This window comes from Hippoglossus stenolepis, chromosome 10 (genome assembly GCF_022539355.2).
Source record: "Hippoglossus stenolepis isolate QCI-W04-F060 chromosome 10, HSTE1.2, whole genome shotgun sequence".
Taxonomy (NCBI): Eukaryota; Metazoa; Chordata; class Actinopteri; order Pleuronectiformes; family Pleuronectidae; genus Hippoglossus; species Hippoglossus stenolepis.
The window spans coordinates 13,378,101-13,403,453 of record NC_061492.1 but is presented as its reverse complement, the minus strand read 5'-3'; the positions used below and the strand labels follow the sequence as shown (position 1 = coordinate 13,403,453).

At 42.2% G+C, this 25,353-nt stretch overlaps 1 long non-coding RNA gene across 1 annotated transcript in view; it reads left to right on the top strand.

Annotated features, from left to right (window-relative positions):
- LOC118116755 overlaps positions 1-25,353 on the top strand; it is a 65,214-nt gene that overhangs the window by 3,108 nt on the left and 36,753 nt on the right. Inside the window, exon 2 of the long non-coding RNA XR_004697690.2 lies at positions 15,425-15,586. This is a non-coding gene — a long non-coding RNA (uncharacterized LOC118116755). The remainder of the gene's footprint in view (positions 1-15,424; positions 15,587-25,353) is intronic.

Sequence of the window (25,353 nt, the reverse complement as noted above, 5' to 3'; positions counted from 1 at the left end):
CTGTGTGTAATTAAGCAAAGCATCAGGGGCAAGATAGGCTCAGGATCAATCAAGCATTGCCAGTATAGGTGGTAATGATGTACTTGATATAGGGCTAATATTTTCCCATATTGGTACAAATTGGAATGTAAATCATCTCAACCCTTGTATTACTTTTACTGATCGTCCCGAGGCCTCATTCAGGCTCCATGGTTTGGACAGTGATGAGGAGCAGGATGCGGGTCAGGAGATCAAACAGACTGTTGTGTGTTGACCTACTCGCTGGCAAGGTAATGAATATCCTGGAGATGAAGATGCGCACACACGCACACGGTCTCTGATGCTGCCTGACAGTGAGCTGGCAGTGTCGTCCTCTTAATTATGCAGTCTGAAAATGGTCTTGCGATGCAGAAAGAGGTCACTGCAGAGGTGGCTGTTTCATATTCTCCCCCGTTTATGTCATTTTCTCCATCATTGCACATACTTAACCGGAATTGACTTCAGTGTATGATTCAGAATGCTACTTATTCATGCACAGCCCTTTTGTTTATCATGTTTGGCGAGTACATGATGCACTGACCTTGTCAAAAAATGAGAAGTACTTTCTCGATTGCATGCGCTGACCTTGTTTTATCTGTGGTCTTGTAGTCCCTTGAACCCGATTGCTTGTAGATAACCACTGATTTACATAAAGGCTTTGTTTAGGTGCACTGTTTTAAAATGCTTTCAGAATACTGATGTGAGCAGCTAATGTGCAATGAATATTCATGATTTTACACAAGGTTCTACACAATTGAGCAGAAAAAAAGACAAGTAAAGTGTAAAGTCCTTGATTGGACCAATTGTTTGATAGGTTCCTGCTTACCATGGTCCGATTAATGGCTCAGTGCTCTGTTCTGCTCTTTGGCTTTTTTTTAAAGGTTTCTACTCTTTTAAAGATTTGCAAATTGCACTTAAGAGATCATCGGCCATAAAAAAATCATTATTCCCGCAGTAGAAGCTCAATCATTTAATTCCACAGAAAGTGCTCACTCAGATATTGCTGTTAATAGCATGGTGATACTGAACACCCAGCCATTCCATCAGGTTGCGCTCTCTTAACAGATGGGCACGTGTGACGAAAAAAGCCCTTTTTAATTAGTCTGTCCGAAGACGTTTTCTTCATAACTGTCAGCGCCTTGCACGTTTTAGGTTTCCTGGTCTGCCAGTCAGGCTTGTAGCTGGCTCCCAGCAGCAACCATCTGGTGGACAGCAGAACCTGGGCTGCAGGGTGGCTCCCCACTCCACTGAGCCGACACGTAGCCCAGGGACAAAGGCAAAAGTCTTCTGTTGACGGATCCGTACTCTGTTTAATTTGGTACCTTTGTGCTCTGTAGGGATCAGAGGTCAAACTAACTACATCCTAAGATATGTAATCTTGTGGAGAAAGGTCGGACTGAACATGATGGTTGCGAGTGTGGTGAAGGCTAAATGGAAATAAGTTTGTTGACATGTGTTGAGCATGTAGCATATCTTACATGTTGCAATCTGGTTTGCATTAGATACTGTATATGGAGAAGAGTTATGATTAAATGCTTTTTACCAACCCCTAATTGATGCTCCCTTCCCTCTTCACACACCCTCTGATTGGTTCCACAGTGACCCTTTGATAGTAAAAGCATATACTTTGTGTAATTTGACAGAATATAGTTTAAGAAAGGCGATCACAGATTTCACAGGGTGATTGTTGAGCATCTTTCTCCCGCGATGATTTCATGTTCACAATGATTTGCAAGTTATTTAGTTTCCGTTCGGTCTCTTTTTAGGTAGGCACATCAGCATGTTTAAATTAAAAGAGCATTGCACTTTCCATCTTTCCGGTTGAACTGTAACTCATGAAATGCGAAGGCTAACATGGTTTCGGGTATCTCTGGTATGGCGACTGATAAGATGAATTGAATTTCCTTTCCTTATTGGATTGAGGAATTGTGTTTGTGTTTTTTTTCTTTCTTCCCTCTCTTTTTGCCAGGAAGACTGTGCGTCATGGTTGAAGAGGGCGTTTGATTTTGCAGAGCTTTGATTGCTTTCTCAGAAACCTTTTATACATTGAATCAAGCGATCTGCCTCTGAGAGCGAGTTTTCCATACAACCTTCAAGTGTGAGAAATCCTTCAAAAGTAGTATTTTTACCAAAATATACTTTTGATTTGTTTGCTCACTCTGAAATCCCAAATTTTAACGTTGTGTGCAGGCCTCAAAAACAGCAGAGGGGTTTGTATAACAAATTGGCAGATAAGTAGTGCAGCTTTAACTGTAACCGTAGCTGTGTGATGTGAAATGGTTTAATGAGATGGAAATTGCAACTTCAGAGACTTGATCCAGCATCGACAACCTTAAAAAGGATACCGAATGTACTGCAAAGCATACTTAGATGTGTGAATGGAACACTCTGCAATTTTATTGGAACAATTTTCTTCTAAAGTGCGAGACCTTGCAGTGTACTGAGCATTTATCAAAATTGCAGACCATATTTTGATATGTTGTTCTCACTCCTTGATTTCTTTTATTCCTCCGTGCCGGCGACAGTGGCCAGAGGCGTTGTGGTTTTTTGTGGTCTGTCGGTCAGCCAGTACGTATGTGCCGTTCTTCTTAGGAATATCTTTTCTTCATATTTGGTACTAATGCTCACTTTGATGCAAAGATGATTTGATAAGAATTTGGAGGTCCAAGGTCAAAGTCACTGTGACCTCACAAAACTCTTTTTGTCTTTTGCACGAATGCTCACTTACACTCTCGGATGAAGTGATTTCATTTGGGTGCTGAAATATCAGGTCATGTTTTTGGACTCTTAAAAAATGATATCTCAAATCTGTCTTTTAGGGAATTTCTTCAAATTTTTAACAATTGTCAATTGGACTTAAAGATGAACTGATTTAGATATCAAAGGTCAACCCGACCTCATATGAGTCTGGAAAAAAATGGATGTGGACTGAAACTGCACCGGCGGAGATTGTAATGTTGCTTACTCTGGTTTGCCTCATTGTGTTACATTCAGTTTGCATCTTCACAATAACAAAAAAATTATAATCAGACCGTCACGGTCCAACCTGGGGTTTAATCCACCAATCAGACAAAGCCTTGTTCTATGCATCATGCTTTCTTCTGCCCCTCACTCACACCTTTTGATAGTGTGTGCTGTTTTCATTTACACATGCCGATGACGAGGATGATGATTACATGGCGAGGGACTTTTTTTTCTTCCTCCTCTCACGTCTCTATTGCAGCAGCGAGGGGTCTCTTCATTGTCAGCACTGAGTTACAGTGCATTGTCTCGTCAGACACGTTGAGACGCACCATAGTGGTGACAGCCCCAACACCGTCTTTGTATTCCCCCACCCCCTCTGTCTCCCGGATTAGAGCCTGATTTGTGCAGGTTGCTGTCAGGAGGCTGTCAGTGGTGATGTCTAAAGTGGAATATGTGCAAGTGAAGAGGTTAATTACACAACATTTAAGACCCTTCTTTCCTTCACCATTCATGCTGTAGCCAATCACGTCCTAGACACTCGCTAATCAAACGTGGGCTGGCAGCTCTGAGCTGTGGCAACAGTTGCCGTGATGGCGGCTTGTCTGGCAGGGAGCGCACGTCCTGCTGTTTGCCTATTTGAGTTGGTTGGCAGGCTGGTGCAATCCCCCCTGCTTTTGCTGCTTTTCATTCATAGCCAAAAGAAGGAGGAGAATAAATGTCTTCTCTGAATTACTGAAGGACTGAATCGTTCTTTCTTGTCTGGTTTGTGCTTCATTAAATCTGGCAATCATTTTAAAAATAGAAACGATTTACCAGGGCTTAAATAAACAATACAGTAAAATCGAAAAAGTAATTTAAATGTATTACAGTGTATTATAGAAAGAGCTACATAATGTACTACACTGTGTTTCCCAAATATTTTATATGAAATTCATAAATATAGGATTTATAATGGTGGTTGAGAATCTTTATACTGACAGATCTTGATATTATGTTTATTCTCTGTCTTCTTTAATAAGTTGGATCCAAGCTGCGTTCACAAACCAACGTTCAAAAGATACATTTCAAAATTGGGATGACAAATTCTCACTATTAATCTAAAGCCCCTTTAACACAAAGCTTTACATTTTAGTAAAATGTGTTTAAAATCCCATTCAGAAACAATATTCTTGTATTCATGTTGTTTGTACTTAAACCATTGTGTCTTGATTCTACAGTCGGCTTTCTGCTATGTTCTTGCACTCCTACATCAGACAAAGTAGAAACAGATGGAGCACACTGAGTTTGGGCGACAAACTTTGAAGTTGGGACGAGGTGATGAGACGTGACATTCTCGACCGCCCCACCCCTCATGTGCTGACACTTCAACATGGAGGCCGCTGTCCAAAGCCCAAAACGTACGGGGCGCCACCGGTCGCTCCATGTCTCTAATGTCGTCACTCTGCCGCCTGAGCTCGCGGCTCATTTCTTTCATCTAGTTCACTTAAAAGGACGACCTCTCTGACCTGTCCGGTCGCACACGTCTCCTCGCTGTAGGACCTCTCACCACTGTAGTAATGAGCACGGCTGCTGAAACCATGTGTGGACACGTGAATGAGAGGGACGGAGATTACGAGAAAACCCGGAAACTAGAAAGCTTGCGGTTGTAGAAAACTCCATTTCTCGATGGCTCCCTCTGAAGTAGCGTACTGGCATCTTGTTCTATAGTGATGAATAACCTATTGCATATATGCAAAGATGTATATAAAAAACATTCATGGTTGGCTTTTATTCCAGAGGAGGACCATGCTAATTACGTTCTTTTTATGATATTTCTCTGAGGGGCTGCATATGGAAGATGCTATGGTTATGCAGATTCCCAAAGGTATTAAAATCATAGACTTGTAATCACTTGGTCTTTATGATTGATATTATTCTGTGTGGTTCGCTGGCTTACAGTGAAAATCTTTTGCCGTTGCACAAGACAGTAGCTTGACTTTGGTGCTAGTTACACTAATGAAACCGGGTAGAAAGCCCTCAGAGGATAGAACAAAACATAACGTCCTTGACAAAGCTCAGCCTCCTCGTTCCTTTCCAGATGAAGCAACGCGACATTGTTCAAAAAAAGCAGCAGTGAGATTATTTCTGGTGCCAATTTCCCAGCGGTAATGCTCATTGTGTTTTTTAGTATGTTGTTCCATAGCAACCGCGATGAAATGGGTTTTATTGATTCGCTCAGGAGGAAATTAGGCCTCACCCTGTCCGTGCATTTCATTGTGCCCTGCCTCCACTGTCTCTGAACAACCCTTCACAGATAATTCTTCCTCCTCTTTAATTACCACTGGTTACCTGAATGGCACGGCACACGGAGAGCTGCCCTCGTAATTAGCTGTCAGCTGTTTTAAGGCACAGCTCATTGATTAGGTCATGATCGCTAATAGGACGTGAAATCTCGCTGCCTTCTCTATTGATATAGACGACGATGAATGGCGGTTTTAAATCTGTGCCAGACCCTCGGAGTTAAGTACTTGAATAGGCAAATGCGTAATAAGTGTTTTACGGTCACGTAGGAGTTATGAACATTTTTAGTGCACATCTTTTTTCCATCAGCTTGTCTGAATTGTAACCACTGTCGGCATAGTCTAATGTATAAAATCTGTGATTCCAACAAAGTAATACGCTTCTGTAAATTGAATAAATCTAGTGAATGATGGGGAACCTCGGATTTGCATAGCATGCTGATTTTAGATCTGGAATTATACACTATTTCCTATTTGGCCAGTCTGTTGCCATCAGATGCAGTTGGGTGACGTCCTCCCAGTTGGCCCAGTTGGCTGACGGGAAGCTTTCAGGCTTGATATGGTGTCTTACTGTCCAAAAGCAGTTAGTCGAACTGCAGTCTGGCTTTGCATATCGGCAGGCTGTACTGTGACTGGATTAAGATGTTTGTAAGGTATTACCTCCACATCTCCCTCCAACAGCTTATTGAATGTGCCTTAGTCTGTCTTTGTAATCTCATATATTTACTGCTCATCATTTTCAGAAAAAAACATGTTTTTAAAGGAGCTGAATCTAACTCCAGTGTAAACAAGATCATCTCGTGAAAAGGACAGCCTTAAAATGCAATACTAAATGGGGACGGATAAAAAATGATTTCAATTTGCAATACGTGACTTCAACGGCTAGGGGTCTCTCAACATAACAATAACAAAAGTCCAGATTTAATGACATTATGAAGCAGTGGGGAATCATGAGAGTTGAAGTTTTCACTGTCATTGCTGTTGAAAATCTACCTCCCACAACTCTAAGAAATATGAATAATGGGGATCCATTACAAATGACCAGTACAAACAATGGAAGGAAAAAAAATGCCAACTGGCTAGCAGTGTTTTTTTTCTGTGTCATACGTTTGCCTTGGACGTTATAGCAGAGACAGAAAAAGCCACGAGTAAAGCGGATATGATGCGATTTTAAAAAGGCGAACAAATTGAAACATCCCGTTACCTTGAATAAGACTTCGGGATTTCTCTGGGTTTGAACATTTTTGAAAATGTAAGGTTTTTTTTATATATAAAAACTGAAAGTAACCAGCCCCATATTGCCAACTGTTGTGCTTTTGCAAGTAGCCTCTATGCGAGGTTAGAGTTGGCGGTTGCAGATTTAATATCCAGATCTCGGCACAAAGTTTCTTTGTTCATTTGTAATCATTGATCTTCTCTCTGGGAATGTGACTCGTCTGAACAGGTGGGCCCGTGCCTAAAGGCATGTGAACTCGAGGCCTCGGCAGTTCCACCATCCAGACTTTGTGTGCGGGAGACTTTTGGCGGACGTGTTGCGGCCCCTCCTCCTCCTCCTCCTCCCATCTCCACAGCTCCCCAAACACAGTTGTTCATGAATATGGATAGCAGGCAAGGCTCCCTGGCATCATTAAGGTGCCACAAGCCCATATAAATCACATCACCATAAAACCTCCAAATGCTCTGATAAAGAAGGTAACATGATAACAACTGGCAGAAGTCAAGAAGACAAACACTTCTCGAGAAGAGGAGCACACAGTGGATTGTTGATTAGCTGCGTGTTCCGCACTTTGATTGTGTCCAGTGTTACTCTGCAGTTGTGTTAACACCCTCCGACGTCTCGTGTGACGAGGCTGGATGCAGTTACACGCAGACACAGTTTGTCTTGGCTGCGATGTTGACAGCCACTCATGCACAGCTGCAACAGACTCCAACCCTCAGAAGACTCTGGGGGAGAAAAAGCTGTGACATCTTTCTGCTTTGAAAAATGTGTGCTTGTGATGCTCTTAGTTCCCACTTTTGTACAACTTTGTACTAAAGCGTTTGCACCAATGTGAGTATGAGGGTCAGTGTTTGCATGAATAATATATAACTGGAGCTAATGAAAATTTAAAAAGGGGATAGTGGTAGTTCCAGGTTACATGGCTAGTTTCTAAGTTTGATTTCCAAATAGTTTTTGAACAGTGATCAGAATAACTGTGTTTTAACCGGAGTTTTTAGATTTAGATTCAAATGCGTCTCCCTCTTTCTAACTCTCTGTGGATAGAAATGCATTTTAATTGCACAGTCAGCAGCTGGACTCTGCACTGAGGGCATTTTGACAATCTGTTGGCAGCCAGCCTCATCCTCTCTCATCTTTCCTGTCGCAGCCGTCCACAGCCATGAAAGGCACGCGGATGCTCGGTGCCAATTGTTCCTTGTAAAAAAGACTTTCTAACCATCTGCACTGCTCTTGAATGGAAACCTTTTATGACTTTGCTTTGTGATACACGTGAACACGCCATGTGTATCCTAAGGCCACATTGAGACCAACTATAGCACCGTGTCAGAAAAACACAGGCTCCTCGTCTTTCACGACCACTGCAGTGGCGAAGCAGGTTTGCTTCCATAAAAAAAAGTTTGCTCCTGGCTCAGCATTATTCCCACAGCGTTGCAGCCTCACTGGACAGAATACCTCCAGCATGTACTGTAACTTTGTTGCATTGTGCTGATTGCGGCATTGTGTACAGTTTGTAAAGGCCTTGGAGGCTAATTTGTGATTTATGGTTTTGCGCTATATGGAAAAAAAATGACATCTGTTCCTCACAAAAGCTGCGTTGTAAAATGTTGCCGTAGGTGAGTATAAACCTCTGCAAAGTATCTTGGCATTGGATTTGACTTTGAGCAGCACTTCTTGGTTTATACTTTATCTGCTCACCTGAACCTGCAGGAGGACAAGCAACAATCTGTATATAAAGATTGACGACATGGCAGCTCCTCAAAAGTTACCATAACATCTCGATTGCCACCTGGTGGATGGCTGCAGCATAGGTCATAAATCCCCCCCTTCTCCATGTTAACAGATGGGACGTGGTGCAGAATTAAAAAGTCAAATAACACGTCAAACTTTTGTCCAAAAAGTTTTTTTGTCATTTTAGGTTAATGTCACACTGAGTTTGGCTTCAATTAGTTATTTGATGTAATTTAAAACTGGATGAAATATCATGATGTCTGTGTATTGACGGGACCTCGCTACATCGGCTCCATTCCTGATCACTACTGCACAGACTCCCAATATGCAAGATGGTGCCATTCATATCCGGGATATTTAAACTTCATTTCTGGATTGGAGGAAGTGGAGAGACGTTGTCCATCTTTATTTACAGTCTAAACATGTCCCTTAGAATAATATGACGATGTACATCAATTTACCAAAGTAGGTCCAGATGCCCACTCAGCATCAGCCCTGCAGGGATTTCTCTTTTTCTCTTTTTTACTTGGAAGAATGTATTATTAAGTAAACAGCATGGTTCAGTTATGTTTGCAAAGGTTATTGTTACTACAAAATTTCTACCATATAAATTCAACCACAAAAATTTGTAGCACTGCTGCTCTGTTTTTTTAAAATTTTTTACTGGATGTGGCTTTAGAGGAACTGCACCTTTTTAAAAGACATTGTAGTGGCATTCCTGCAATATTTTTATTTTTCTGTCTTGATGCTCTCCTTTAAACAAACCACCACATCAAAAAATGCTGTGTTCGACGAATGCGTCCTCACACCCACTCCAAATCCACACATGAATATGGAGTAGCAGGGCCTTGATGAGGCAGGCAGGCATCTCCTCTTCTTAGAGCAACTTCAGAAGAAGTTCCTTGCGGGGGGTCTGGAGTGGAATCTGGAGGGCACCACAACGCCAGCCTCCTCCTCAAACCTGGCACTTTTGTCTTGGGAGAGAAGCCATGCAAAATTCATTCAGCCTGCAAAATTCATCCTGTGCAGGCGTGAGGATGGTTACGGATGAAGCAAGGAGAGGAATGCTTGTATTTCCTATCCTTTCTCTTACTGTGCAACAGAAATCCAATGCACTAATTCAGATACATGGTAAAAATCACAAATTCCAAATTAAAGAGTTATGAAGTAAGGTTGTATATGAGCGTTGAACATGTGGCTGCAACACTTTGATCTGCCATTGGAGAATTCATGCAATTGAAAGCTGTTGAATATAATTTCCTCAGCCACCCTGGCATTACTTTGAAAATAGGCATTTCATTGTTAAAAAGGGTTATTATCTTGATTTTTTTTTTATGTAGTTTTTAACCTCTAACGTCATATTGAAACCTAACGAAAGACTCAAAGAGTAAGGAGTAGTGGATATAAGCTACAATTAGCGCCCAAACATCAGAGGTGCATAATAAATAAGGAATAGACTGAGCAGAATGCCAGTTTTACAATAAAATACTTTATTGTAACCCATGTAAAACGAGTAATGACGCCGTAATGTAAAAATTCATTCTACTAAACCTTGTTAAAAATTGTAATAAGCTGTAATACAAGTCCACCCTTTAAAATTTCTGTTTGCTGCCCCTCTGTAATGAAGCAGCAATAAAAGCTCATTGATGCTATATGCTCTATTGTAAAGCAGCAATAAAACCACGATGATGAATGTTTTATTTTGATGCAGCAGTTCTTTTGTCACTTTAGTTTCATGTCTGATCAGGCTCTGATTTCCTCGGGGAATTCGCTCACCAGCAAATCAGCCACTTAGAGCCACGGAAATCTGCGCAAACCTGCTGAAAACGATAGCCTGTAACTCACTTACGACAACTTTAGAGCAATGCTCACCCACTTCACGCAGAATTAGATTAACAGTAGCTGAATGCTGATATTAACCAAGTGATGTGATTACAACTACAGGTTGGGTGCTAAAGCAATTATCTGGCTGAGTGAATATCCCCCAAATCAGATTAGGATGGTGAACTTCAACCCCTCCGCATTGAGTAAGACGTGATTTGTCCATAAAGAGTGTGACTACTCCTCCCTTTGCCTTTGACTTGTCTTTCACGCATTATTATTCACACATCTTTCATTGACATCCACTTAAACGTACGTTTTCATCACTTTGCCTCACAGGCTCATTAAATTCTCATTCAACTTGTATCTCCTCTTGACCTGTCCCTGTGTGGATCCGGTCCATGTTTTCCACCATAACTTTTGGCATTTTATTGTATATAATATTGGCTCCTAAACTGAAAGAGACATAACTAGAATGTCACTGCATGCCTCTGCCAAGGCCAAACAGTATGCGGCCAATATATACATCTATGTAAGCATTTGCAGATTTGTCTACACATGTTCAGTACGCTTGAAAAATGTATATAACACATTTTCTGTTATGTTTAGAAATCTGATCACGTACACACAGATTCTGAATACACATTGCAGAGTCCTGTACACAGTCGCCAATCTCAGCACATTTATATGCACACGGATTGAGATAGTTTCACAGGTCTCCATACACACACAGAAATAGTATTGCTATAATATTGGCCTGACAAAACAGTCCCCTTCAATTTTGCACCAAATCCCCCCCCCCCCCAATCTGATAGATCCAGATTTTATTTGGATTTGCAACAAATTACCCACATTCATAGATATCAGTCCCCTAAATATGTCTGTTTTTCAATTTTTTCCATGCCTCATTTCCTCTGAAGTCAGTGAAAATGTTTTTTAAAAATTCCATATCTTGCAATGTTTACAATATTTTTGTATATGTATTTGGTATGTAGTTATTTATTTTGTTAGCTTTGACTTGAACAAGGTCAACAAAGTCTTGTTATGGTACTAGAGGTTGGTGGCCCCTTGGACACAGGTCATCATTATTGCCTCAGGTCAGGATTACGGAAAAGCTAATGCTAAGATATTCAGCGAGATGGAGATGCTGGTAGAGGAGGGTTGAGCACGGATTGACTCCTTAATGTAATTACACTCACTCGAGGGAGAGGAGGAGACAGAAGTGGGCTGGGGATTTGAGAGAGGGATGTGACAGCCTCACAATTGAGAGCAGAGGAGTGTCAGCAGACCTGTCTCTCAGGGGTGAGTGTCGGCCTCATGGCCTCGGGGCCAGGCACAAGAGATTAAAACATCCCGGCTGTAGGGCCTGGAACCAGCGCACCCAAACGCAGGAGCGGGAATTAGAATAAGGCAGGAAGATGATGCACATCAGTCATTATTCCTGTGCTCTGCCTTTTGCTTTAATCACATCCACACTGTTGACTTCCTTACAAATGCTGCAGCCTGTTTTTGTTGCACTGGATTTTGAAATTGTTAATGATCTATGCGTGTTTCACAAGTTTCAAGAATAATGTAATTTATTGAGTATAAAATGGTAACACAGTAGTATGAGAATAACACAGAATAAGTCATAGTTTAATGAGATATCATTATATCATATATGAAATATCATAGTATGACAATAAAGTAATAATATTACGAGATTAAAGAATTAGTTTTTTTAGGGAATTAGCAGCAAGGAGAACTTGTGCTCCCCCCAGTTCCACTCCCTCTGCCTTCTGGATTCTGAATCTGGATTACTAATGTCATTGTTTCTTGTGAAACTGCGAAATCCCTTTTGAATATCATGGAGATTGCAGGCGACCACTACCAAACCTTTCCTCTTCCACAAAAGAGGCAACGTCCTCCAAGTCTGTGTGGTTCTTTATTCAGATTAGACAGTTTCCTGTACAATCTTTTAACGCCCTCTTGATAATGTGCTGATGAGCCAAAAGATGAAGTATTTTGTTATTTGTGAAACCTATAATTAAATATAACTTAATAAGATGCTCCACATTCCTCATTTTAACACAGATGACGGCTGATCTTCTGATAGTCCCCCTCTAACATGATGCCTAGACAAAAATGATTTATTCTTTACTTTACTCTTAATTCTTTGTGTGCAAGACTTTGGGCGAACGTTGCTATTTCCGAGCGGTGTGATTTCCAGCGTAGACAATGTAGCTTTTACTTCTTGACATGCTATCACAGACTGGGTTGCCCACTTTGGAGTTGGCACTCACTCACACAGAGAAAGAAGAGGAGGAGGGGGGGGAGGAAATAAAGGCCCTTTGATGAAGGCACCGAACCCAGCCCCCCCGCTCTCACTCTTCCCCTCCCTCCTTCTTCTTCCCTGCCCTGTGGAGTTAATCTGGCAAAGAGGAGGTAGCATCAGCCAATTTACACAAGCAGCAGCAGCAGCTTCTTTTTTTTTTTATTTCACGCCGTGCCTTCCTTTGCTCGCCTTGCCTGTGTCTCCACCCCCTTCCACCTCTCTGTTCTTTGTGTGTCCTTGTTTGCCCATGTTCCCGTGCACGGTGTGTGTGTGTGTTACTCTACATGCAATGGGTGGTGGAATAATATCAAGTACAGTAAGGTGGAAGGCGGTCCAAACCCCGGAGGCTGCCAACACCTCACACAAGCTGTGCGGCGGAGGTGTCGTGGCACAGGTATCGACACCTACCTCCGCCCGTCCTCGTGTGCCCTCGCTTATTGTGCAGTCTGTCACCTCTGAATCTCTTTGTTAGTTTCCATTCTACCTTATCCTAGCCAGGCTTTTGTAAGTGTCTTTTTTTTAAACAAAGGAAAGAAAACATATTAAGTGTTCTCGATTTGGCTCCTCCCCCCCTCACATACCCCCACATAGTCACACACTTGTGTCAGCTGAACATCCCTTTTGGGCCCCTGTGTTTATCAGACTCAGCTGTGCCCCAGGAAAAGAAGAAGAAGAATTTGGACAAAACACGTTTTAATTACCAACAGGGCTCAGACGGCAACAAAATTAATTGCGTGAAAGCGGCCGTGTGTTTTATCCACATCGGTGCAGATGAACGTGGGCGTTAATCATCTGTGTTTACTCTGTCCATCACTGCGTCTGAATAACTACATAAACACAAACTGTGGTTTTTGTTTTGTAATGGTATTTGTCATCGGCTGGAGAGTTGTTTGTTCCTGCTTCCTGCTCTAATGTGTTCAATAAATCCTGCGGACCCGGTGCTTCTCTTGCAGTTCGCAGGCGAATCCAAACATCGCGGCCCATCAATTTCTTTTCTGCACCAGGCTTGCCCGGATCAATTAAATCAAAGTCATCTCAGCCCGGACGTTAATTATTTAATGAATGGCATCTGGATGTGGCGTGGCTGTGCCTGCATCCAAGCTGTGATGGGAATGGGAACTGAAGATGTGGGATGTTAGTTTCCACCAGTGCCTCCATGTCGCTCATATTTGCAAACTAATCTTTCTTCTTAATATTGTATGTACAGGGATTTGTCTGCCGCAAAATCCACGGCAGCTTTTGGCTTTTGTTTCGGATAAATTAGACCTCTGACATTGGTTGCCCGGGAAACCAGGAAATTATGTTAATTTTTAATTTTAATTTTCCTTCTGGCATCCGAGGAATGTTTGTCATTGTGCAGATTGTTTTCTTTTATTCTTTCATTTTTTTCTTGCAAGAAATGTTTTTTTCATTTCTCAGTTACCAGTGACCGCCAAAAAGAATGACCGTCAGGAATAAATATATTCAGCTGGATGTTTATATGGCACCAGTTATAAGAAAATAAATGTATTTCAATGAGTCGCTGCACTGAGCTCTTCTCGCTTGAATTTTTAGGATCGTGAGGGAGACCAGTCTCCTCCTGATTTACACAATGACGCCTCAGCACTTTGTGAGCCCTGGGTCAATATGAGTCTGCCAGCACCTCGTGCAGCCTGTCACAGCCAATAGACTGGCTGACATGACATGTCCTGGACCAGTGATTGAATTACTGGCCATTTGTCTGCCTTCATTGTCTTGCTGTCATTTCAGTGTTCATCTCGCTGTGGCCGTCGTGTCTTTGCGAGATTTGACAAAGGAATAAAAGACCATTTTGCTGTAATATGAAGATCTTCTTTGTTAGCGGACACCATGAGTATCTTTAAGACGCACCCAGACTTCTAATAAGGGACTTGAACGTCTCAGTCTGATCCTGTCTTCCTTCCTCTTTTCATCCTGTCTGCAAAATGTAATTCACACTGACAGTTCAAACCTCAGGATATCATAGCCCCTATTAATAAATGGACTATAAAAAATAAAAATCCTTTTTAAGAGACATATTCTTATACTTTTTGCTATAAGTCTGTCTTTAAATGAATAGAAAATCAGATGCCTTTTAAATGAAAGAATAGAATGACTGAACCTCAATGAGTTGCAGAGGCTCTGATGGTGACAATTATTTCCCTCCACGCTCGCATCACTGCCACACACCCCAATCTTTACAAAAGAGTTTTTGCAGCGTTGTGGGCTCATCAAAATGCTCAGACACAGCATGAAGCATTGCAAATCTGTATCATTGCATGCATACACTATTTATGTATATGTATGTTTTCATATTTTTTTTGACTGCTGCAAAAGATTTTCACTGAATCAATGAATGGCAATGTGGAGTATGTAGTAATTACTATGAAGGAGTGGCGTGGACTGAATGACAATTAGCACCAGTAAATAAATAGTCACTGAGGATATTAAGTGGAGGAAATGCTTCCAGAATAACTGGCATTTAAAGTTAGGCGTTGAACTGCTGTGTTTTTAAATGTGTTCATTCTTCATTCAGCTCATGTGAAATAGTGCCCTTGAACTCACAGCCTGTAGTCGTAGAAATGAAAGTTTATTTAAATTTTATAACAAACTAGAATGGTACTCGGAGGAGCACATACCTTCCGCCAAGGCCAAAACAATCCCCTTGTGAAACCAAATTTGAATTTAAAATACAGAATTTGATTTGGATCTACATCAAACTGCACAAACTCCTAAATATCAGTCCCCTTAACATGTCTGTTTCTCATAAAGGTCCGTGAACCATTCTCTGAGAAATGTCCTTGTTGTGGGACTATCTTATCTTTATCACTGAAAATGTTGAAAAATGCTCTCGCAATGCTAAAGAAATTGGGATCCACACCAAAATTTGACGGGTTCTTCCCTGATTTATACTGAATCCATCCAGCAAACTGTGGTAATCCGTCCTGTGGTTTGTGTTTAATCCTGCTAAAAAACAGACAGACAAAGAAACAAACGCAGACGAGGAGTGAAAAGAAAATATTTGTGGTTCCCAAAAATCATCCTATTGTAGTTTGACATCTCTTCTCTCGTGCTTCTCTCTAGATCTCTACCAAGAACTTGTCAGATTGGCTGGCTTTTTCTGATTGCATGGAAGTCACGCCTACCCACGGCGGCGTGATGGCGACATACACGAAAAGTATTTTCCTGGACAAAGCAGACGAGCAGCTCTGAGTCCAGGTGAACAACATTATTCCTTAACTCTGGGTAAGTGACTTATAGCAGAGTCCACACACACGCACAGCTGTAATAATCACTATTTTTTAATGCAAAGTTTAACTCAATAAAACATCATTGATAAAACCTTAAAAATGGGATGATAAAAAAAACGAATCTAGTGATCAGTAGCATTAAGTATTAGAAGCTGTGGAGGTGGTTGGTGAGGCTGAACAGAACAACAAGGAGAGATTGAATAGCAGTAAAGCAGATTTCATGGAAACACTTAAAGGTGATGGTGGCTCTGGTTGGGCCGCACACAGGTGCAGAGCTGACTTCTTGTTTCAGGGCACATTTTCAGAATAAGTACCGTGCGTATTTCTTCCTGTATTGAGCATTTCAATACTTTCACAGTATTTTATGGAGCCTAGACCTGCTTTATAATCAGAAAATACATGGAAATCTCCCTTTCTAAAATATGGGACCTCTTAATAATTCAGACATAGTAGAATATGTATGCTTTTTCTCTCATTGACTACTTAAGATGCACAGACCGAGACTATTCAAATATTGATTTTCTCCCTCTCTGCGATTGTGTTTTAATGCGGCGAACCGCCGATTTAGACTTTTCTGTGACATATGAAACAAAGGCGTGTGAGGAGGTAGTTAAGCGACATCAATGAGTCTGCTTCTTGTCTCGTCCTCTTCCTGAGCCTCCGGAAACTTTAGCTCAGGATTTGCATTTGATTCCACATAACATGACGGTATTTTCGTGGCATTCTGTTATAAAAGACATAAATTCCACCTCGCAGGATTAAGCGGCTCGCTAATCTAACCAGAGTAACTGTCTTGCAAGTGTAAATTTTCGTTTTACAGCCCGTCAGGCCCCAGCAAGGCGCTCAGCGGCACAAGTTCAGAGGCACTCCTCGACGGGCTGTAATTCATCCGATGCACTTTTCAAAACCTCATCGTTCACCTTGCTCCTCTGATCCGGACCCGGCCTGGCACGTATTATTTAACGGGGAGATGAATGGCCGATTGGGCATTTCTCGTGTGTCATGGCATAAGTCATGATAAATAACAGGAGTGGACTGACAGGACACAGGACAGTAAAGAGTAGAGATATCAACATCAACACAGGCTCAACCAACCGCAATGTAATCTTGCAAGTCATTAAATCACTGGCAGAGAAATATGAGTCCAAGGTTATTGAGCGCAGCTTGAGTGATGGAGACTTGGAGTGGACCACGAGGCTCAAGTTGCTGAGGAAATTAGATTTAACACTGTCGTCCCAGACCTTACCCAAGCAGAGGAGGAAAAAAACCATAGTGGAACAGAATTCTATATGTTGATGCAACGCTTGAGATGTTAAGTGGATTATATTGGTTTAAATTATGGACTATAACTTTATTAGATATGAATCAACACAGTTGAGCCGTGAATTGTCGTTTTCCTTGCAAGGGTGTTGTATTTGTTCTGATGGACAGTACCTTTCTACTACATAATGCAGCAGGAGAAAGGCAACAAAGGGTGAGGTGAGAGGGGTTGATAATGTGCGGTGGAGAGGGGGTAGGCGGGGTACATCATCCAATATGTGATGGACCAGATGCTGTACCCTCAAGCGAGGTATTTTACCCCAAACGGTACCTGTAAAAACTCCATCTGTTGAAATAGGCCCTGGAATATGTCAGCACTAGCTGAAGGCTCTCTTGCGGTGCACTAGCTGGCTGTGTGGCACTGAGGATCATGTGTTGTCAGCTGTACCCTATGGGCTGAGCGAGAGGAGAGAGAGGGATGCTGCTATAACAGTCTGACAGCAGGGCTGTGGCAGCCGCAGACTGCACCATTTCTCCCAGCGCCCAAGAGGAGGAAGACGGGGGAGGCCCGAGAGGGGAGGAAAAAAGACCCCATTATAACATGGACCTCATGTAGTTGAATGTCAATGTGGTGGAGAGACAGCAAACAGCCCCTTCTTCTGAATGTCACCGAAGGTGCCATATGCATACAGCTGCAACATTTGCTCCCTTGGATGACAATAAAATGGTCAGAAAGCAACTGGACAGATGTGCCACCAGCTGATCCGTCCTCTAAGGCGAGACTAAAGTCAGTCTGCTCACACTGCATGGGAGTTTTACTCTCGGGGAAACAATTTGCATGTGTCGGCACATGTGTATGCATTCAAATTTGCGTACAAGTTTTGAATTGTTATTTGGGCTCGTCTTGAAATCGGCTTCTCGGTGTGGTTAGGAGGTCACAGTAATTCAGAGAACACGAGCCCTGCAGCTCGCTCAAAGAACGCATCAGGCATCGTCTCACATTGTATGATGATGTGAACACTTGTAAGTAAATGGAGGCAAATCCCTGCTCGGAATTACAACCATGTCGTGTGCATAGTGTTTGTACTTATGCAGAGTTTGACCTTACGGCGAGTCTGAAACTAAGTGATTCAGTCGAAGCGCTGCTGAATGATCATGTTCACGCCACACGCTGCAAAGCTCCCTCTGCACTGGGAGGCAAAACACTGCCTGCAATTTTTTACGTTCAGTGTCAGGGGCGGGGTAAATGTGGTTTGCTCCCCATGGTTGTGGTCATAAAGTGGTAATCTTTGGATGTGCTGTGGTCCGGTGTCACCCCACTGTGATCCGGGGCTTAGACTGTGGTTATACGCAGGCATCTGTCCTCTATCTGCACTTGGAGGACATTTATACCCCCACTAGCAACAACTCTAATAGGTTTCATTTGCAAATGAGGTCAAGCAGTAGAATGAAACCAGAGATGCACAGTGTCTATATTTTACCGGAGTAAAGGTTTTGTTAAAAGTCAAATTTCCCTCAATTCAAACACTTCTCATTAAAACTAGTTTTCACACCTGCAGCAATGGTGGATGGGTGTGCGCATGGAAATAGTCAATCCCCATAGCAGTAATCAATGGGGGGAGAACTATGCAGTAATTTAGTTAATTAAAAGCTGGGGGGCATCAGACAAGACTGGGCGTTAGATCTCCATTTTAGAGGTGGCATAATTATGTGTGATACTTTGTAAAATGGCTGATAGGGATTTCCTGCCCGGGCAAGAGAACTCTGAATATTCATCAGGCATTGTTAAATGGTGTTTGTAGACATATTACCACTTTGGGAGGTTTACCCTTGCTCTTCAGTTACCTGTCTGAAGAAGCATTAGTGCAAAACAATTCCACGGGCCGCGGTGTTAAACGAGGTACCGTGTCTGCATGTTAACCGAACAGAAGCGCGTCTCGTCGACAAGACACGGGAGATGCTCCACCTATGTGCCAACCATCCTGACAGGAGAAAGGAACCCCAATTAGAAGTAATCCGTGGAAGCTAAGTGGACTCGGAGTGGAAGCCCAAATCCAATAAGAACACGAGGGATGGATTCGCTCCAATCAAGTCATTGATGGGCAACCTGAGCACGGTGGAGCATATGGCAGACAATTCCGATGTGTTTTGATAGTGTTCATAAACAGAGACCATCGGCATGCTTCATTTCAACCCAAGTGCACTTTGCTAAAGATAAACGCAGCATAGGAAGATGACGGGGTGTAAATTGGTGCGTAATTGCATTCTCCCGGGAAAAACCTGCACACAAATCTTCTCCCATATGTGATACACCTGCACGAACGTGCCGGTTATTTGCACAATTTGCATTTGTGCAATTTTTATGCAGATGTCTGTTCGTCTTTATTACCTCTTGTTTGTTTGACAGACATTTTGTGTGTGTAAATGGTGCGCTGAGGATACGCTCACACATTCAAAGTCGCGTCAAGGACTGTGCCTGAAGTTAGCGGTGCTGGTAGTAAATACCATAATGATATCACTGTGGCAACAGGGTTAATGAAATCAACTGGGTCATTCAGTTTCACCCCTGTCTACAAACCAATCGGCCCAAGGAAAGGAACAGTTTCTTCTAACTGGGGCTCAAATTTATTAGTCCTGTTTATGACATGATCTGATTCAGAGTAGATGCTGGAACTGACTTGGACCGTTCTAATAAGGCCTTGATATATCGCAAAGAATACGGAAATCTCTGTCTGTCTGTGGCTCGCATAACTCTTCATCGTATCACCAACGTCGAAAAGGAAGTGCACTGTCGAATTTGGTGAGATTTGGACACACGATATGTTCATTATTGATAAACTTTGTATAAACAGGTGATTAGCGTTCTGTTGCAGCCGTGGCTGGGACTCATCATCGCAAGTGACTTAGTGATTAGCGCACTCACTACATTGGCAAGGACAACTGATCCTCCAGTTTGGGGTTCTTTGTACTGGGTCGAGCTTTGCCGAATTTGGAATAAGCAGGAGAACAGCTCTTTGTGTAGCAGCCAAGGAGCAGCTTCACGGTTCTGTGGACTCAGTCCTGCAGCCGATCTTTATGTGCTGAGCCTCAATTACTGCAGGTCACTTTTACAGTTTCAGAACGAAAGCTGCAACCAGCATCGCCACAGGCTGAGCAAGCAGCCCATGTTTGGAAGGGCTATACTGCTCCAGTAACATAATAATAATTAATAATTCATCATACTGATAATGTAATATTCTAACTACATATATAGCTTGTTATAGACACTGACACCTACCAGCATGCAGATGTGCACTTAAGGTGTTTCTGTGACTGATTCAGGGTGTTCTGTGTCGACAGGAGCAGCACAGAGCTGCAGGGCATGTCGGTGTGACTCCACATGTGGCTGTCGCTCTCTGTTTGAAATGTCTATAAAACATGATGGATATTGTAGTTCCTCTGCCTGCTCATGGGCTGACAAACTCTCTCTCCATAAATCTGTGTCGAGGCAGCTGAGGTCAGTTGTAATATCGTGTTATAATTTAGATTTGAATCTCCTCGTGCTTCTTGATTCATTCTTTCCGACAAATTCCTTGTTTGTTTTGTCCGGGTGCAGAGTTGTTTTCTTTGGCACTAAGGGAGGGACAGCTGGACCTCGGGCGTATCTCCATGTCCTCGCTCCACCCTGCAGTGAAGCACTTGTATCATGTCCACTCTTATCACGTCTCTGTCCCGGCAGGGCCTGTGCATCCTCCTCGACTCGATGCCGGGCTCCTGAAATGGAGAGGGGGTGTTGCACACATGGTACAGTCCTCGGACAATGTTTTAATTAAAAGACCTGCTTCAAAGGAGGGAGGCTCCCAGGGTGAGAGGTGGACCATAGGGTGAGAGACATCTGCCCCCCCCAGCACAAAGACAGATGGACACCTTCGGGGGCCCCTTTAATGCTAATTAATATGAAGATGAGAATGTTTTATTAGTGACCCGAAGTATGAGAATGTGTTTTTAAAGGATATTTATCACTATATTCAGATTTTGTCCCACGAAACGATCAAAACAAACTATGTTTGTATTTCTCAAACTGTTTACCTGGCTCCAAGGTCTTTTTTTTATTCCAGCTCATCACTATACATCATATTTAATAAAAAGGCCTAACAGGAGTTGAATATTACACATTTTTTGGTGGTTGTATGATCAACAGTGCCTGTGTTCATTGTATTAGTCAACATGTCTGTTGTCACGTTGTTGTTCAATGATGTTTGTATTATTGTTGGATAAAATTGAAGTCGATAGCTTGGAGGAATTAGCTTATTTGTTCATGTTTGTAGAATAATTTTTTTTGTGCACTTACCCAATAATATACATTATTAAATGTGTATATATAGCGAACTGATCTATATGAGTGTGTGACATTTGGTGCAGCTTGATTGCTGATTGGTGCAGCTCTACAGAGTGCTAGACTAGTGTTTTCATTGCCCGTTGGAGTTTGTCCGTCTGTCAGGATTACTCAAAAACTACTGAACCACAATTTACAATGGCGTTCAAGTCGTTCTTGATGGCAGGTTAACCTGTGATGGCCGTCTTACTTACTGAACTGATTTCAATGAAGTGGGGGGCTGGGTCTAGATGCAAGGAAGAACAAATTACATTTTGGAGTGTATCTGGATAAATGGATCCAGTTTTTTTTAATCTTTCCCTTTCTTTGAAATTGATGACACAGGGTGTTTCCCTTGGTGGAAGTATGCTCTCTCTGAGTTTTTGTTTACGCGTGATGGTTGTTAGTTTCTTACCTAAGGGGAGACTAATCTGCATCTGAGAACTGGAGTGTGTCAGTGGTTGAAATACTGATGCTTGTGTCGTATTGCTGACGCGGTCGGTTCTTTCTCTTTCAATTAAACTCACTTATACAATTTTAATCTGAAATTTTTTTGACAGTCAACTTGATGGATCTTTCCAGATTTAGCATAATTTCCTTCTTATTTCCATCTCAATCAAATACTAATATTGCTCTTATTTAATATTGCACATACAGAAAAAGACAGTATTAGTTCTAATAGTGTTTTTCCTGTTTATGATGTAAAACATATATGGTGAGATTATCTCATTGTTAATTCATGAGATCCTCAGATGAATAATAGATGTCCTTTGAGAGCGCTGCCCTTGTGCCTACCCTTGTTATTAAGAGAATTCCAGATCATATCAGGCCAGCACGCTTCCTTTGGTGTCCTGCAGAAAAGTATTTTTCAAAACCGGCCATTGATCCATCATGTTGCCATGGTATTGCACATATCGTACATCATCATATATGATTTTCTGCTCCTGTCTGTAGTTAAAATTGGACGTTGGCATTTTCCTGTGTCGCTGCCATTTCAGAATCCTGGAATCCGTATCGTTGCTCTGCAGCAGCAGGTTTTTTTCTCTGTGTGATAGATTGAGAACTTGATAAACATTTCACTAGTTCAACATTTAAATTACTCCGAGAATAATTACTCTCCTTTGTGAAATGTGTGATTATCGTACTCGATGTTGGAATGATGCTCTTCATTACTACTGTGTTTTTAAAATGGCAATAATTAAACATCTGCCACATTTCAATTATTTCCACTTGTGGGTAAGAACGGCCTCGAGCTAATGGGAGGCTGTGCCCTGTGCGTCTTGGGTACGAGATCCTGAATAATAGAGATAATTATCTCCCTCAGCAACAAGGTTTTTTTTTTTTTTTTCAAAAGGAATTACCATAAAATATTGCTGATTTTAATGGGAGACCTAATGCAACTATCGTAAGAGGGGCTGAGGATGGAGAAGTGGCTGAAGGCTTGAATCATTCAACCCATTTAAAGATAAAGAAAGAGAAGGGGGGAGGAGGCAGTGATGTGTATATCAAAAGGTGGAGTCACATCTATTGTCTCTGATTCATCTGAAAGGTAACGTGGGATCGGGTGATTACTCATCCCATAAGTAAGTAACTGTATTATATACATGTTATATTCCCATCATCATTTTGATTAGTAGATTAGTATAAATTAATACATCCACTTTCTCATTTTTTTTCCTGCCCTTCCACACTAAGACACACACATTCTCACACGCACACACACACACACAGGACCACAAAGGTCAAGCAATTAATCTAACCATAAACCACGATAAATTACCAAGACCAATTTTACAGAATAATCCATAACAATATCAGTGCTGGGTGTCCAGGCTGTAAATACAGAGGCCGGCCGCTGTGATGCGTAGCTGCTGAGATCTGTAGTGGGAAATAAACTCTACACCAGTAATAAACTTACTGGTGTAGAGTGAAATTCAGGGTCAAGTTGTTCTTATTCCCTCTCCTTCTGTTTCTTGCTCTCAGTTGGTTTCTGGTGATTTGTTGGGTTTATGTTTTGTGACAGGTAATGCTAACTGAGTCCCTTTGTATTTTTTTCCCCCCTTTCTGAAGGGAAGCAAAAGCTCGAAAGGCAATGAAACTGCTCGGCTGTATACACTAGATGTTCTCACCCTGAGGAGGATTTGCAGCAGTTTCTGTCAGGATACTTATTTTACATGCCGCCTTCTTTCAACCTGCTTTTCATTTCTTTTTTTTACAATATAAAGCACTCCTTTTTTTTTTCTTAAGATCAAAACAGAAAACGAGAGAGTCATCAGAGGAATGCTTTAACCCCGTCACTCACTGCTGACAGACCTGATCTTCAGTGGAAGTGAGTTCTGTGTAGGAGATGAGCTCCCAGAGGCAGCCGCTCCAGAGCCGAGCGCACCGTATCAGCTCACCCCTTAATGAAGCTGCTGTAATCGCACTCGTACAGGATGGTCGTCTCTCATTAGCTCTCTGGGCGGAGAAATGCTCTGCAACGCTTTGATGTTGTGAGAGATTCTCACCACTGCGTTCAGAATGAAGAGAGTCTTCCCCTCAGATAAGGGAAGGAAGGAAGGAGGGCTTCCCTCTGTTGTGCTGCGGATGTCAGGAAAGCGTTTGAGCTGGGGAAACCTTTGTTTTCCTTCCAAAACAAATTATAGGGGGAAAAAAGCAGACTATTATTGTGATATGTTCTAGGGAACCTAATTTGAGAGAGTCAGTCCTAAGCACATGCGAAAACAAACGGCGCTGTTCCCTTTAGGACAAGAAAGAAAATAGTTTAACAGGCGGGTCGGTGCGGCATCAGCAGTAATGCAGGCGTTCCCGAACCGTTATGGTGAAGGAGCTGAGCCGCAAGGCAAAGCTTTTGATTTACCAATTGATTGATGCTCCAACCCTTAACCTATTGTCACAAGCTCTGGTTAGTGACCGGAAAAAACGAGATCCTGCATTCAAACAGTTTGGAATTAGATTTTTCTGTAGAGAAGCGGGGCTCAGTTGTAACAATGGGATGAGGAGTTCAGACATCAGGAGGGACTCTGAGTAGAACTGCCACTCCTTCACAATGAAAGGAGACAGTTGAGATGTTTCAAGCCTCTGTTCAGGAAGCCTTTTGGGCGCCTTCCGTTGGAGGTTTACTGGGGGAGCCCAACCGAGAGGAGACCTGGGGGTAGATCCAGAACTTTCTGGAGGGACTACATATCCCAGCTGTGCTGGGAACACCTCAGGATTCCCCAGGAAGAGCTGGAAACTGTGGCTGGAGGGAGGGACTCCTTGGAGGCCCTACTTGGCTGGCTACTTCCTAGACCCAAGTCTGGATAAGCGGAAAAATATCAATGGATGGAGAAAATAATTGGATTCATGTGTTGTTCCTCTAATGCTCTAGTGACCTGTACAGCAGTTTTCCTGAGACTTTACCTTCAATGATGCCATAAATGGCCATAAATAGATGGATGGATGAGGAGATAGTTGCTCACAGATGTCTGAAGCACATGTGTGTCTGTTCTCAGATGTTTCTGAACCTATTTGAGGCATTTGAAGAACCTGGCATTTGATAAGACTCCCTCCCCAAAGTTTTGAGACTGGATCTTGTTTATTTTTTTTTTATACACACTGGCTGAAGCTGGCAAGGCTGCTGTCTGTAGATAACACTGGGGCTTGCCACACAGCAATTGGAGAAAGGCTAAGAGATGAGAGAGAGCAAAAAGGGGGAATGATTGTGAGGGAGTGTGGGTGAAAGTGAGGGGCTAACGCTTATTTTTCTTGACTCATTTCAGATTGTCTAGGGGGCTTCGGTCACACATGGGAGCTCCCTACGTTGTCGCTGATTAGAAGGCGCCACCATTCTCCAGGCCTCAGCAGAACAGCTGCAGGGAATAAAATCAAACATGGAGGCTTTCCTAATTGTCTGCATACCTGTAGGGCACTGTCAGTTTGTCACTTAGTTTGTCACACTGTTTACTCTCTGTGCAGGAAGGGAAACAATTAAAATGGGAATCCAAGAGTAGTTGAAATTGAGTATTAAAGATTGTCAATGTAGCCTTGTGTTTTTAAAAAGCTGGAGCAGTTATTTAACATCTTGTAGGATGACCTTAAAGATATTAATGAGGCCAGTTCAATTTCTTAAGTTATTGGAAAATAACATTTTGTGGTAAACCGCACCA